At 36.5% G+C, this 15,455-nt stretch overlaps 1 protein-coding gene across 17 annotated transcripts in view; it reads left to right on the forward strand.

Annotated features, from left to right (window-relative positions):
• Window positions 1-15,455, forward strand: part of LOC107500100 — a 523,620-nt gene that overhangs the window by 357,505 nt on the left and 150,660 nt on the right. For 2 of the 17 annotated variants that reach the window (XR_004952075.1, XR_004952076.1), the window contains one exon: window positions 1,431-3,357. The exons of 12 other annotated variants lie outside the window; for them this stretch is intronic. The gene's annotated coding sequence lies outside the window, so the exon portion shown is untranslated. Of the gene's footprint in view, window positions 1-256; window positions 3,358-8,577; window positions 14,329-15,455 lie in introns of those variants that run through there. 3 more of the 17 variants (XR_004952074.1, XR_004952073.1, XR_004952072.1) reach the window with 3 other exon arrangements.

Genomic DNA, 15,455 nt, shown 5'->3' on the forward strand with positions numbered 1-15,455 from the left:
ATCTTCATTCCCTCAGGTACCACAAAAAATGAGTTATTTCACATAATATGCATTTATGATGGTTTCCAATAGTAGAGAGGGGTTATAGCAAAGAAAATAACTTTATATTGACCATGCAACATTTCTGCTCATATAGGTTTTTAAATATCCTCATTGCAAATGTGGCCTAGTCTTCCCTAGGACTCAACCTTGGGCCATTCCACTGGGTCTTGTTCTTCCTATTGTAACCTTTTTATTGCTTCTGTTCTCCCCTCAGATTTTCAATCTTCCCTCTCACTCTCATCCTCCCAGTCTACCAGAGGAAAACTGAAAATCCCTAGACAATTGTTCTGCACAGCAATTGAACACTGCTTTTTCCCATTTCACACTTCATACAGGTATCTACTTTTGCATAACTAAAAAAGACCCACTAACTGGCTATTTTAAACAAAGAGCCATCTACTACAGAATGATTTCAGGAGCTTTCCTAGAAAGGGGAAGGCATTCTATTTATCCTGTTTTTCTAAACCTCACATTGCTCTCATACTGACTTTTTGTGCACAATGGTCTGATCTGGGTTTGACCAAATGCCTGAGTTCAGCTAGTAACACGCCCACTCCTTTTTCTGCTTCCCCATCACACTTGGTTGATGCTTTTGTGACTCAAGAAACCAGGTTTAGGAGTCCTTGACATCATTATTTCCCCTGGGGACTGAGAGCTAATCTTCAAACCAAAGTGCTGGGCCTCTGTTTTGGTTTCCTCTATTCTCAGCTACCATGTGCAGAAATGCCACATGAATATGAATCTAAGTCATTTATTTCTATCCAAACTTGATTTGGTTATAATTAACCTGTAACTTAACCGTCCACAGTGCCTTAACAATTTGAAAGGCAACTATAAGATAAAGCCTATGTATAGTGATAATAACTTAAATGCCTACCACATAGTAATCATTTCCTACCTGCAAAGTACCATGTTTAACAAAACATATCATTTAAGCTTTAATCGAGCATTATGCTATAGAAATTGTTAATCCATTTTACAGGTGAAAAAACTGAAGTACTGAGACTTTTGTGAATTGCCTAAAGTCACAGAAACAAGTAACAAGATCAGAAGTTGAGTCTTTTTGTCTCAAGAGTACAAGTTTTAACCATGTTATTGTATCACTTCTTTACACAGGGGATAAAGGGCTAGCTTTACAAATAATCTGAGCCAGTAGGCCCCGTAGCTTTAGGCTAGTAATAGACAAAGTCGAGAATCCATTAAAACCAATTAAAGGGAAAGGGAGGTGCCACAAATTCAAACATTTTCTTTGACCAGAGCTAAATTTATCTTTGATTTAATTATTTACATTGCTGAGACAGCTTCTTATTGTCAATAATCTAGATTCATCAGAACATCTTATAACAATCCATCGCTCATTCATCTCTCCTTTGTATCTCTCTGGAAAGTTCTTGCAGCATGCCCTGAAGATCACCAAATGAATCCACGTTTCCAAAGCACATCAAACCAAGCATTTGGATACATCAAAAACAACTCGTCGTGAGAATTTAATGTTGATTTTATGGTATTTCTAATGCATGTTTGGACGATGATTCAGAACACTATTTGTTACTTAATTTACATAATTGGAATATTTGAGGCATGCTTACCTGAACATCATGGTTGTCTTCTGTGCCTCTTTTAAAAATGGTGCTCCACTAGCACGAAACCTGGTGAGTCATCGGTACATGGTACCGATGGGCTCCCAAAAGGCCTCCCGCTCTGAGGTTTGCCATCACTGTGAGATCACACAGAGGCCACTCGGACAGTCCTTTTTTTTCCTAAACATTTTTTAGCAGTCTAAAAAAGAGCACATGAGCATCTGAAAAAGACTAAGAAACTCATGGTGACATTTTCAGAGCCAATCTAAACACCAACAACTCAAAAAAGAAAAAGTTTAAGTGGAAAATTCAGCCAGTCATTCAAATGTTTTAACATTCGACATCTAGATGTTTTCAGTGTCGGTAGCATATAAACAAAGCCACAGTATTTTCCGGGCCAGTGGTCCAAATGTGGTATTTCTGGACATTCCTGAGATTTTTGTTTGTTTGTTTAGATAAAGAAAAGATTATCTTAACCTTGGAATTTAGTGATGAACGAGACCTTGGAAATTATCTAGTCTGTTGGATGAGCGCCCACGAGGATGTAACTTGGCCAGTCTTAACGTTCTTAACTCCAGAGGCAGTGACGAAATAGTTCTGCTTCTCCTTGGGTCTTCTTATATTTCTGTCATGCTGGATTTTCTTTTTTTGAGGGGAAAGGACAGTGAGTAGCTAGAATAGCCTACTTTCGACACTGGTTAGACTTTTTTTTACTTTCCAAATATAGATGTTATTGTGCCTGCTTCGGTAAGATTTAAAGCACAAGTTATTGCATCATGATCGTCATCCCCATCATCATATATATGAGGTAAATACACTGTATATACTAAACTCCTGACTAGTGAAGAGCATTAGGACACCAGCCCACACTTTATGATAGAATCATTGAAAATAATCATTCATGCAAAACTAATATTTCAGAAAATATAATGTAGCCCGAAGGAAATCAGGCCTTTGATTAAATAGATCTTGAATATATTCAGCCTTTACTGAAAACCAACTTTTCCATGAGAACATGTATGTAAACAAATTTCAAAAATATTTGATGCAAGTAACTATATTTTCATGGCATAGCTAAGGGAAGAAAGTACGTGCTAATGGAAGGAGGAGGTGGGCATGTAGTGGCTACATCTATAGATATGGGTCACACCAACGTAACTTTAGTGGCATAAAGACACTTTTTTAAAGCTATTGGCAAATGTACACGATCTGAGGAATGTAGGAAAGACCAACAGCCAAGAGGTATGAACAAGCTTATAACAAGACTAATTTTATTAATCTGCTCGCTTTTAAGAAAGTCCTAAAGGGTCATATTTTAGAAACTTTATTCTCAAGGATACCCTTATACTCTAAAAAGAAAACCTGAATATTTTCTTCTGATGAAAAGAAAATTAATTAGGTATGTGTTACTGTTTCTATGTTCCAGTTTTTATTTTATACCATTCATTTTGATAAAATTGGAAGCAGTTAAGAGCCTGCCCTCTGCTGTGTTGAGACAGTTTTTGGTTCCTGGGTGAGTCCCCAAGAGCACTGGTCCTCAGATTTTTCTTCCTTGAGAAGAACGCCTCCATCCCCTGGCTATCCCACCAGCAGTACTGCTGAAACCATGCACCAGCATAAAGCACAGATTGCTGCCCAGCTCCTTGGAGAGGGGCCAGTGCATTTGTCAGGAATTGAAAAGTTTTGGAGCCAGTTCGAGGACTTTCTGGTACACAAAGCGTTGGCTGGAAACGTGGTAAGTATTAAATGGGATGTTAATTTTCATGAATATTTTCCTCATGGTTGTAGCTTGTGGTCATTGAGCAATTTAGCAATCATCATGTGGTCTGTTGGATACACAGCCTGGGTGAAGTTCAAGAAATTAGCAGACAGTCAGTGGGGAGAAGGCCAGAGCTCAAATTTATGTGTGCTTTCTCTTTTTTTTAAATATTTATTTTTTTCTTCTATCTACTTCAGGAGATTGCTGATTCTTTATTAATTCATTCATTTCAACCATATGCCTGAAATCTGTATGTACCTCCCATATTGATGTGCCTTCACATTTCCAGCCATTGCACTTAGCCTGTGTTGGTCAGACTACTGTTCTGGCTCTAAAATCTATGATCTAACAATCATTGGCCAGTTCATTTTTGCCTCGCCATGTAGGATTTATTGCATTATTAATTCCAAGGATACTGAATGCACAGGTACAAGGCATTCCCAGTTTTGTTCTTTTCTTCAAAGTGAGGAGAGTTTGTTAGAGTTCTGGAGTTATAGGCCCGGCCATAAGAGAAAATATTTGATATGAAAACTATGAAAAACCATAGCCCTTTATTTAACATGAATACAACCTTATTTTCATACGGTGCTCTTCCTACATCATATGGTCTTAATTAGCCTTCACAACACCTAGTGTGGTGTCTAAGGCTGGAACTCTATCACAATCCCATCATTACAGGATCCTAAGGCCCTAGATGTGAAAATGGGTTGCCCAAGATCACACAACTAGGACCGGAAGACTTACTTGTCTCCTGCCACTGGCCACATTCTCCTTCTTCCTCATCATTTATCCTCAACTCAATGACCAAGATATGCCATGAAGAATTTGTTATTAATAGCAAAAGTAACAATATTTCCCATAACTCATCTTTCTAAATTTTCACAAATTAAAGCAAATCAGGTTTCCATTCTCACTCACTTATATTCCAATGTGCTGTTTTGAATGTCGGATATATCACAGGTGCACTAGGAGTTGTGCGTGGCACATGAGTGTTAGAGTATCTCATGAGTGCAACTGGGGGAAAGAGTACAGCACACAAATGGTGTCTGAGACCTTACTGATGAGAGCTGGAGACCCCTCTACTGTGCTACTTACTGCTGACTACTGTATTAAGAAAAGCTCTACAAACAGGGTTTCTTTAGTGATCCTCATTATTTAAATGCTACCCGTAATAGAACCCAAGAAATTAGACTTTTCAATATTCTTTATCTCTGATTCAAGGAAAGAAAGCTCTGACATCTGCTGTTGCCTCCTGAGAATTAAATACTAAATCAATCTGAAACAAATATCCAAAAGTTTACTAATAAAAAATTGTATTATTTGTTTATCCAGCATAGGGATTATTCACATATAATTAGTAAAATACATTTGTATATTATGTATTTATTCTGGGATATACAAATTCATCTGTATAAATTATATGAGCAGCACATTTTTAAATTCAATATCGTCAGAAAGTAAATTATCCTGCATATGTGAAACTTAGATATCCTTATCTAAACACTTACCTTTTTTAATATTTTAACTATTTTGATGGAATTTCCTATAAACTGTCTTCCCTCTCAGGAAGTAAAGAGAAAGAAGAAACTCATTCAGGTTTTTTTTTTTTTTTGGATGCTGTGTCAATATTATCAACAGAACTTATTTGTTCTGTTCTTTTACAAAGATATCCTCAGGTGAGGTGGCCTTGAAGATTATTTGAGACACTCTGTCAATACTTTTTGTGTCTCTCATCAGGATAACTCTATATTTTAGAAGTTTCTGCCTCATAGTTCCTACCATTCTTGTAATTTGCTTCTTCTGATCTGCCTTAAAATATAACACATGATACAAAAGCATAAATATAATTTCTAAAATGAGAGTTAATAGGCCCTGAGTGATTAAAGTACGTATAAATTTGGGGGACTTTATTGTGTGGAATAATAACCCTGAATTGCTGATTCCAGGGGCCCTTTTTTCTCTGCTTTTTCTTTGGTTTCTGGATGTGATATAAAAAGTGAAGGTTGCCTAATAAGCGAAGTGTTACTCTCCATTAAAAAACAATGAGGTGCATATGAATGCTTTAAATCTTACGGGATTAGCAGTGTTTAGTTTGGGATGACCAAAGGATAAGCATGGAGTGCTTCTGGCTGTGCATATAAGAGGAGTGTTTTTATTTGTGTTTTGTCAAGGATGAACCTATGAGCACACTACAAAAGGACAGTGCCTCTTTAACAGAGACTCTGGCTTCTGTTCCTGGGAGCTTCGCAGCATTGGTTCGTTCGTAAAGCAGCATGAAAGAGTTGATTTTCATTTTATGTTGTGCTCGTGAGGCATTAGCATGATGTTCTAACACTTGTAAATGAATACAGCTCTTGCCTAATCTGTCATTTTAATGCCTTATAGATTTTATTTCACTCGATGTTGTACCAGATTCTCAATAATAATAATCAACTGCTTTGTTGTTCTCTTGCAGAAATTTAATTTCTGCAGTGGGTGTGCAACTAATAAAAGATGTTGCTTGAGGAAACAAAAAATAAATATGATGAATCATAAAAGTTGGGTGGGGGAGAGGGGACGTTGCTCCTAGATGAAAGACAATTACCGAACCAGCGGCGAATGTGTCGGATTCTCGTATTGTCAACAGCTTAATAACCTCGCGTCTTTAGCCACACTACTTATGTCTTTGAGCGTTAACCTCATGGACTTGGCGTTTTCTACAATTTCATTTAGAAGCATTAATATAAAAGGTGAGGGAGTAAAACAACTCTTCTCTTTACTTTGCACCCTAGATAAGTTTGCTCAGGGTTGCCATTTTGCCACCCACACATACCTTTTATCTTTTCCCCTGTCACAAGCTATCTAGAAGAGCAGCATTAAAGGCAGCTGTGTGGGACTCGGAGTATTGGCAAAGATTGTAAAGTGGAAAATAAACAGTGTGTCTATCACCAAGCTACAAGAACACAGCACTCATAGCAGTGAAATGACAGTCAGTGGCAAGCAACTAATTGGTCACCAGCTTTGGAGGAAATATATTCTTCCAGACCTCTGTCATCATTTACCATGTTCTTTAGTGTGTGTGGGGGGGGGGGATGGGTAAAAAAAAAAAAAACACGCCAGGTTGAAGTCTTGGCTCTAACCCCTGAAAGAAAGAAAACGAAGAGTTAAGGCGGCAAGGCTGGGCAGGCACTTTGGAGACTGAGTAATTGGAGGCATCCACTGCTAGAAAAATAGTAGGCTCCCTGCAAAATAATTAATTCACCCCCTCACGCACAGGTATTGTATGGGGTCCAACACCAGTTATGTGGTGAATGTTGTATTTCACACAGCTTCTGCCTGAGAATCTAGGCTCAAGTGAATTTGGAGGGTGACCGAATTTTCATTGGCATCTGCCTTCTTTTTCCCCCAATTTTGTTCATCTAATTTATAATTTTTTTCCGAGAAGATTGATGCATTGATGAGATATAGGAAAGCAAGAGGAAATGTGTTTATCTACCAAGAGTGGGGATAGGGGTTTGAAACACAAACATTCAACTAAGGAAAAGAAAGCCAAATGTGCAGTAACAGACATTTATAGTGTAGTGTAATAGTAAATTGAAATATATATTAAAAGAACTTTAAAATATAATTGAATTTACTTAAACTGGACATCTTGAATAGAGAAACAAAAGAATAAGAAAGAACTCTTCACCCAGAGAAGTGCCTGGTTTATGTATTTAAGTATATATTCATATAGGGTGTCTCCATTCAGTATAGCTTGAATAAGTGATGCATTGGTGTGTACTGAGACTTTGGACTCAAAAAACAAGACATCATTACGGTCGGTTGTCTTAATCTACAGAAGAATATAGTCTAAGAATTGTAAGATAGTTTAAAATTATGTAGGTTAAAATGGTTTAATCAATTTAAGCACTGTTTCAATGCTATCGAGCCTTGCACAGATGGGTGTGAGAGGGTCCACAAACATTCTGGAATTATACCCCTCATTTTGCATGGATGTATGTGCATTTTAGGAGTGCTGGAGATCACTGGCTCTCATCATATCCTCAGAGAGGTGCAAAACCAGAAACTAAAAAACACTTAACCATGTAATCTGAAGAAAAAAAGAAGAAAAAGGAAAGAATAAAAAAGAATACATTTAAGGAAATCCAGGATTTAGATGTTCATGAAAGTCACCTCTAAGTAGGAAAGAATTGATTAAACAACTTTTTACATTGTTTGCTTTAACAACTTGCTTTTAATCAGAGGAAGGATCACCTTAGAATTTGAAATAGGATCCTTTTGCATCCCTGTGACTTCATTTCCATTTTTAAAACAAATGTGCATTATCATTCTATTTTTTTGGCCCCCTTTGGCCTTTACTAAAGTAATAATATGTAGTTTGCCAAGGATTTGCATTGAATAACACCAGTCGCCCTGAGAACAGGCCTTTGTGACTGCAAGGAACAAAACTGACCCAGGGCCTCAACTGCTGCATTAGCAATCCAACACCTTGTGGGTCTGTGCTTCCCACCTGCTGCTTCCAGCCCGTGAGTAAGCCCGGTATCGTTATTAGTCAGGCCTATTCCTAAGAGATTCAGGATGCTCCGATGGGGCAAATTTGCCTAAAGGACTGCATGATGGCCCTGCCAGACTTTCCTTGGAAATAAATGCACGGCAGTTTAAAATACTTCTGCTGAATCTCTTCCTTCCTGCTGTCCTTCACTTGGAAACCGAAGATTCTCCCAGCCTCTCCTGCCTCTCCCTCCATTTTCTTTCACAGGTGTTTCTTCTAATAAATTTCTTGCACATGGAATCCCATCTTGGCATCTGTTTCACAGAAGATCTGGACTAATGCAATAATAAAATTCACATTTTTTTCATCATCCACTATATGCCAAGTAATGTGCTACTTTGTTGTCTCATTTAATCCTCAAATCCCAAGAGATTAGAATACATTTCGTTTACAAAAGTAAAAGCAGTTGCTCAGAGAGGTAAAATTACCCGATATTACACAGCCAATAGATTGCAATTACCATTTGAAGAAGGTTCTGTTCTACACCAGAGCCCTGTTTTACACCATGGTCTCTATCACTGAACTATAGCCCCTTTGAAGCAATGTAATCTCCCCCACATTATATTAACACTAGTAACCATTTGATTTTTCCTTGAATGTAACTGTGATTGAAAAATGATGGGATGGGTACATAGTCATGTGTTCTATTTGGCTTCGTGTAGAGACGCTGTGACATGAAAATCCTGCTTTCACTGTTGGAGGAATTTGGAATTGATTGATGTGCAGAGGAGTCAAGTCGTTCATCTGAAACTGCCACCCACAGGTGCCTGAGTTACTGTTGTCCATGCATCCATTTAGTGTCTGGGGTTAAACTCAGCTCCTGGGAATGAGAGAGCCCGTTCACAGAGTGGAAGCCCGCTTCTCTATTCCCCCTACCACATGTGACTCTCATCGTTGCAGGGAAGTCATGGGGTCAGAGCTGGGGTTTTTGTTGTGGTTGTTGTTGTTTTTAGAAAATGAGAGAAATAAATGTTTCTCTTTCAAGGTTTCTTTTTGATAGTGTTTGCTAGACAAAGTAGAATTTTCACAGCACAAGTTCTTAGCTCAAGAGCTCCACTCAGTCAGCAGTTATTTTATGTGCCTTTTATCCAGCCTTTCTCATTTAAAAAAAAAAAAAAGAAAAAGAAAAAAGAGAAAAGAGAAATTTATCCACTCAAAGTGAGCTTTTTGCTAAACTTGTGTCTTTCCCTTGTTTGTCATGTTAATTACATCCCAAACAGGCCCCTTTCAGAGAATTCCGCAATCAAATTCTAAAGCCCCATCAGATGTACACTGGCTTTTAGAATGGACCCGTTTTTTCAAGTAATAATGAATTTAGTATTACGCTTATCTCTAAAGAAGTGCAAATTCTGCTCCTTGGTATACCTATTCCTTCACGTACCTTATGACCTACAATGGCAAGATATCTAATCTCTTATTTCTCAGTTTTCTTACCTTTAAGATGGAGATAATAATAATATCTTCTCTTGGAGAATTATTGTATAGAGTGTACTATGTGCCAGGCATTCAAGTTATTAACGTTTGTTAAGTAAATAAGCAGATCTTGCTTAGCTAGGTTTTGGTGATACAGTTTTACAGTTCTGTCATCGGTAGTCCTATTCAGCAAAACATGAAAAGGCAGAGACTTTATCTGAAGGCTTCGTGGCTAGACAATACCTATGGTTTCAGACATCTTTAGGAAGCAATTTTCCACAAGAATGGTAGAATCTATGGAATTTCAACTTAACATAGTAGGTACTCTGTGAATATCAGAAAAATGTAAAGAAAATAAGGGAAAGAGGGTATGTGATATATAATGGGCTTGATCCCTGAAAGTAAGGAAGAAAGCTAAACTGTCTATTAGTAAAAGTTATTTTCAACTTATTTTCAGTTAATAGAGAACTAATTATCCAAGAGTTACTTAGACTCCCTTCAGTATGAATATTGAATATGGAATTTCCTAATTACAAAAACACTTGAGAGTTAAACCAATGAATAAGTCAGTGAAATTTTGTTGCAGAAGTAGGTAGTGATTGCTATTTTATCACTGTGCAGAAAATTTCCTGCTCATCCAAAATGAGATCATACTTACCTTCTAGCCTACTCTGCTTGTTTATAAACTCTAACAAGCAAAACAGGACCAAAGGACACACAGAGTTTTTCCAAAGAACTTAAAGTGCTCTGATGGTGGCTGAAAGTTTGACAGGATAAATGTATCTGAAGATCTGTCAACCATGGTTACAGATTGACTGGAAAAGTTATCAGTTTAAGAAGGAAGATGATCAAAAACCCTATCTGTCTTAATTAACAAATGAAACTCATTTGAGAGAGAGAGAGGGGGTTTATGTGGTTCCTAAATGGATGCTTTCTTTCTGATCCAGGAGAAATGTAGAAATCCAGTGGAGTCTAACATTAGATTTATATGTAGTATGGAATCAGATTAATAGGACCTTGTAAAGCTTAATTGAGCACTTTTACAAGATGAAATGTAGTCATAACCCAAGGACCGCCTAAGAATGAGAAATATTTATAAAAGGAAATTTTGTAGGTTTCTCGGCCAGGCTTCAGAATAAATATTGGGAGAGTATATGATAAAAGCAAATCTGCTTTTTCCTTAGTCACTACTACATCATAATTCTGCCTTGTAGTATAATTATGTGTGTACCTATCATATTCCATCCTACCGAATGAGCTCTTTATAGGCCAATTCCATTTAGCCATTAAATAAACTAGGTATCGAATCCCTGTTTTGTTGTGAGCACTAGTAACACAAAGGAAAAAGAAAGAAAAAGACAATCACCAGCTTCAAGAAGACTATCATTTAGTGGGGTTCGGTGTAAAGGATTAAATTTGTATTTCCTAGTGCAGCAGTGAGATGTGCACATTGAGGGTGTAGAAAGATCATTTTTAATACTATTAGAACATTAGATGATATTAGATAATATAGAATATCTATTTATATTTTTATGAGAAATTATGTTTTTCTAATAAAGAATATGTGGATTTACATATATATCATTATACATCACTGTTTGCTAAACATACTTTTAGAGTAGAGGGAAAAAAGTTCAAAGACAACTATTGTAAGACATGATACTTTATACCCACCGGATGTCAGTAAACAATTGTTGAATGAAAAGATTTATATCTCAGGAAAGTAAATCTTTCTGTTTTCCCAGGTGCACTGAAATCTACTCCATGCCCTTTTAGCCTCCTGTGCGTCCTCTTCTGCATGTTGCCTCCACGATCAGATTGCCTCAATGGCCGATGTAACTCATAGCTCCACCCACCCCACTCTCAACCAACTCAGAACTCCTAATTCAACTTTTCAAGTTAAATAAAATTGAATCGAATATTTCCCTTGAATGTATTTCTGATAACATTTTTATAAGATAATGCACGGCAAGCTTCGCAGAGGATTTATTTCAGTTCCCAAGTGTGCACATTTCAAACCCAGTGTTGTTGGCTTCCATGTCAGTGAGCACGTGAGGCAACCTCAGTGGGCCACCTGAAATGAGAAAATGTAGTCATGATTAGGTTTATAACCTTGCTCCCCCCAAACTGTAGCTCTAGTTATTAATGCCCCTTTGATAAAGAAAGTTAGGATTTATTTTGAGGAGTTATGATAGGGTTTCTCACCATTTCCCCTATTGACATTTGGGACCAGTAATTCTTTGCGATGGAGGCTGTCCTGTGCAAGTAAGATGTTTAGCATTATCTCTGTCCACTAACCATTACATGTCGTTAGCAGTCTCTTCTCCCATTTGTAACAACTGTAAGTGTCCCTAGATATTGCCAAGTGTTCTCTGGGGAGTAAAGTTGCCCCCAGTTAAGAACACCTGGGTTATGGTAAAATAGTATGAAACATTAAAAAATATATACCACCATTCAGGAAACAATGGATTAACTATGTAATTGGGTTCAAAATGTGAATATGTGAAATGAGAATAATCAAAAATGATTTATTTTAGAGGTTAGTGTTAACTCAAATCCACTGCTAATCAAAATAATTTCACATTGTAACTAATAACTTAAATCTTTTTTCGGATCTTGTTTGACCACAAGAACAGAGATTTTGAGCAGTGAGATGGTAGATGGTAGGCAGGATAACATGGAGGATATACAGACAAAATAATAAATTGGTGAAGGATGATTAATAGCATATTTTCTGCATAATCAAATGAATCAAGGCTATCAAGAAATTCTATCACTCATGACATCCATTGGGAGGTGTGTCCAGAAACAGCTAACAAAAGGTAGCATAGTATATAGGAGAAGATGATTCTTGAAATCTCATTATTAAAAAGTGGCTCAAGGTCAGTTTCATAGCACATTAGCAGAGTGCATGTTTTCTCAGCTAGCTAATTTTTCTCTAAAGGCTTTCTCTAAATTCTAATTGGGGAGTCTTTAAATCGTCAAACATGAATACATTGGAAAAAGGATTCAATTATGTGTGAGTTGAAAATAGGAATAGATCTGCTTGACCAATATGTCTCTCCTTTCTACTGAGAACTAATGGAAAACAATCCACCCACCCCGATGGGCTAACTATTCATTTGCTGGATTTATGTCAGATAGGGAATAACTAGGAATCCAAGATATCGCAAAGACTACTTGGGTCAAAACTGTCAATTAAATGGAGAAATTATATAAAATTAGAATTTCAGAGACCTGGATCTTTTTGGCAGATAGCTAGGTTTTGAAGCCCTTTGAAATCAAAATACAGTCCAGTGATCGTCTCGGGTAGTCCTTCCCATTACATTTTCGATTCTTCTATGTTTGATACTGTCCAGGGAACAAACAATTTAAGATTTTATTTTGTAAAATGTTTTTTTTTTCTATTTACTTGGCTTAAATTTTGACTCCAGCTCCTCTGTGGGCTGAATTGAGAATGGAAAGGTCACATCCTGTGGCAAGTGCCATCTATAATTCATGCTTCTAAAAATTAAAAATGTCTATAGCTTACTGTTTTGTGACTGTGTAGTACACCTACAGGTTCTTTAAATGGCAAAAATAAAGGGAAAAAGCTCTATATGTGTGCAAAAATGTGTATATAAAATACATATATGCAATAGGTAAAGGAAAGAGACATTGGATATTGCATGTGTAAAGTGATGTGCTTTTAAGTTTGTATGCATCATATTTGTTTATCTTATAGCAACTGCATGCATACACTTTTAAACCATTTAAATATTAGCTTTTGTGTAATTGAGAAGCTGCCATCACCAGTCTGTAGCAGAGAGTCAAAAGGCATTTTAGGAATTGCTTACAATGAATTGCAGGTCATTTGGAATAAATTTATAGGAAGCCTATTAAATCTTTTTTTTCCTTTACTACAAAACACCCCAAAGATTATTTCTCTAATGCATTGGTCTGTCAAATCTGTATAAACAAGTATAGATGTTAAAAAAAGTAAAGAATACTAATCAAGAGAAACAAGACAAACACTGCTTAATAAATCTTGCTTTCAATTTATTTGTCTAGTATTACAAAGGCAGAGGAGATATCAATTAATATAGGCAAAGAGGACCCATAATTTATAATTAACTGGCAAGTGGTTTGTAACAAACAGCAGTACCGAGTCTAATAGCCAGTAGAAAAATAACTAGTGTTGATTTGTCCCTCGGCAAATTAATAGAGTGCTTATCAATGACAGGGTTACATAAAACTGCTAAATAAATAATCATCAGTGAGTTCGAGTGAAGCAGATCTTTAACAAGCTTAATCTGAACCTCTTGACATCTGTAGACTATGAAGAGATTAAATGGTAAGAAAGAAAAGATACAGTGTACAAATTGTAAGCCTGCTCAGTAACTGTACAAGATCATGTTCTTATGTAATGAGAAATAAAAAAAAAATTTTATTGCAAAATTATATTGAAAAATGGTTTTCATTATAATTAGAGTGAAAATTATAAAAGATATATCAAGGAAATGCTGAATTGGAATTCACCAGATGAGGATTTTCCTATATCTCTTAACAATGAAAACACATAATTTTGGTCACTTTTGATATATTTTTGCTCGTTTGCTTCACTTTTATTATTCACCTTTGTACAAGCCATGTGTTCCAACTCATGTCACCACAGCTATATCAGTGAGCTTATTTTTGGTTATTACGGTTCCACTATAGAAGAAAATTAATTAAGGTCCTATATTTAAATGGACATTTCCATCTTGCCTTTCCTACCCCAGCCTCTGGCCATTTATATGGAATGAACGTCTCAGTTTTGTTACAGGATGTTTTATTACTCATGGTTTTTATGGTGTACCATGTACATTGCTGTGACTTAAAACTCTGTGTAATACCTCAGGTCTTTTTGGTAAGAGATTTTGAAAATTACCCTTATTGTTGGTATATGAACGTTATCATACCGCCTATATCTTCTTAATTAATAATGTGAATTGTTTATTTTTAAAATCATTGGGCTTTGGGAGCAACATCCTGAGGCATGATGTTGTTATGCTTCAGCTGTTTACTTTTTTAAAAAGACTTTATTTTTTAGAGCATTTTTAGGGTCATGGTAAAATTGAAGGGATGGTACAGAGATTTCCCATCTACAGCAGTCCCTCTGAAAGATATTTATAGTTGAAACCTCACAAAATGGGGAAATGCCCCAAATCTTAAACAGAAACCTGGTTTCCAGTGGAATATTCTCATAGGTGTTCCTATGAGAGACAAAACATGAAGCCCAGAGGCTGGAAAATCACGCTTTGCATCTAGTGTCACATTTTCTGCTTCTTAGGATGAAACAGATCCTTGCCACTATTTCCACATTCCTTGGGCATGGTAATGCCTCCTATAAGAATTCACCTTTAGATTTATAACTCATTACTCCTCTTATAAACTACCAGCCAAGATTCAGTTGCAGATACAGTAAATCATTTACATTTTATTTTTAAGATACATCTTATTTTCTCATATTAAATACCAGCTAGTACCCATGAAAGCTGCTAAATATTGAGAGTGAGTATGTATGCCTTTACTGTGCTTGGTAATTTACAGCAAGCTGCTCTAAAACTTCAAATATTACATGACGACGCTCAGACCTTGGTCATTAGCATTACTGCCTTCCTGAACTTCAGAACCAATTTCAAGCAAACTTTTGGACATCTAACCCTTAATATTCTATGGGAACTTTATATTCACTTTTGGAAACTGAATTCATAAGAGTTAATGGTATCATCTTTTACCAACTTTTAAAAACTTAATCAACTAGAAGATACCCTTAATATCCTATTCTCCCTCATGTCCTCTACACTTTGTGAACCGACCCAAATGAATCTATGTATTCTTTTTATTATGCATCTAAAAGCACTCTTTAATATCTTTCCTCCCATTTATTTCTACTACTACCGCCTTTGTTCAGGCTCTTACCATGTCTTGCCTGAGATTTTGTAATAGCTTCTGTGGTAGGGAGAATAATGCCCACCCTCCAGTCCAGGATGTTTCTGTCCTAGGCCCCAGAACCCTTGATTATACTACATCATGTGGCAAAGGAGAATTAAGTTTTTAGGTGGAATTAAGATTACTAATCGGTTAACCTTAAAATAGGGAGATT

The sequence above is a fragment of the Rousettus aegyptiacus genome, unplaced genomic scaffold (assembly GCF_014176215.1).
Source record: "Rousettus aegyptiacus isolate mRouAeg1 unplaced genomic scaffold, mRouAeg1.p scaffold_m13_p_7, whole genome shotgun sequence".
Classification (NCBI taxonomy): Eukaryota; Metazoa; Chordata; class Mammalia; order Chiroptera; family Pteropodidae; genus Rousettus; species Rousettus aegyptiacus.